The following is a 1308-nucleotide window of genomic DNA, read 5'->3' on the forward strand; positions in this document are numbered from 1 at the left end:
ATATTTTTGTCTCTACACAAAAAGCAAGGACAGATCATGTTTAAAGAAAGAATGGAAAATTGAATGGGTATCAACTTATGTGTAAGTGTATTTAATACACACACAAAATGCCTGGTGTGCTTCCTTGGGGTGTTCCTCTTTTTGGCAAGAACACAGAGATGGAGCACTTCAAAGGTAAATCATAGTTCATGCTTGTCCCACATGTGTCAAAACCCAGTTTCACAGAATCGGTGCAGGCTTTGCGTGTTGCCTAATCTGTTTCGGTCCCTGTGGGGCTGACAGATTGAGGTGCCGGGAGAGGGGGTCCCTGTGTGAGGTCTCTGGGCAGTGGGTCTGCCTCCTGCCTCTCGCAGCTCCTCACATCCAGGCAGGACAGAGTGGCTCCCCGACGCTTACCTGCATCCTTAGAGCCAGCCCTTCCTGACCGAAGGCAGTTAGTGTCAGAGCCGTGAGGATGACGGCCGCTTGTCCAGAGGTGGGGTGCCCCACCACTTTTTAAAATAACATTTTTTACAAGTTTTACTTATTTTTAAACATTTGTTGCCTGCACCCTTCAGCACGTGGAAACCTTGTTCCCCAACCAGGGACCAAATCCACACCCACTGCCTTGGAAGCGGGGAGACTTCACCACTGGACCACCAGGGAGGTTCCCCATCACCTTTTAAAACGATGCTTTCCCACAAAGACGGGGGAGCCTGTTCGCTCGGTAACATTTGGCTGGAAATAAAGAAGTCTGTATCTGCGAGCTTATTTAGGGTTTGCTGTCTAGTGGCTCCAAAAATGCTGGGGGCAGAAAATGCTTTCCGTCCTGCAGCCTGGCAGTGCCCTCTGACTGCGGGTAATCCGTCCTACAGACGGCGCTTGCTCATCTCCTTTCTGCAGCCTGTCTTCTGGCCTCGTCTGTCCAGCCTCGTCTTGCCCATGACTGCACACCATGATTGCCTACAGATCAGGCTCTTCTGAACATGGGTGCTGCGGGCCGGCTGCTGGCAGAGGACACGGCCACGTGGATGGCCTAGGAAACAAGGAGAGCTGGGTGGGAGGGGAGAAGACCTGTGAACAAGCTGTCACCCAGGGTTTCACTGGGACCCGTCTCGAGGTGACAAGGGCAGCCTGGAGGAGCCTGCAGACGCTGGGGAGCACACCAGTCTCCACAGTCAGACCCAGACGCTGAAAACCCGAGGGAAGATGAGAAACTCCCATTTTAATATAAAAGTGGTCCCGCACCTGGTAACTTCAGTTGGGGAAATCACACGGAACAGACTGGCTGCTAACATTTAGGAGAATTCGGTGCAAGATTACAGAGCA

Source organism: Ovis canadensis, chromosome 22 (genome assembly GCF_042477335.2).
Source record: "Ovis canadensis isolate MfBH-ARS-UI-01 breed Bighorn chromosome 22, ARS-UI_OviCan_v2, whole genome shotgun sequence".
Classification (NCBI taxonomy): domain Eukaryota; kingdom Metazoa; phylum Chordata; class Mammalia; order Artiodactyla; family Bovidae; genus Ovis; species Ovis canadensis.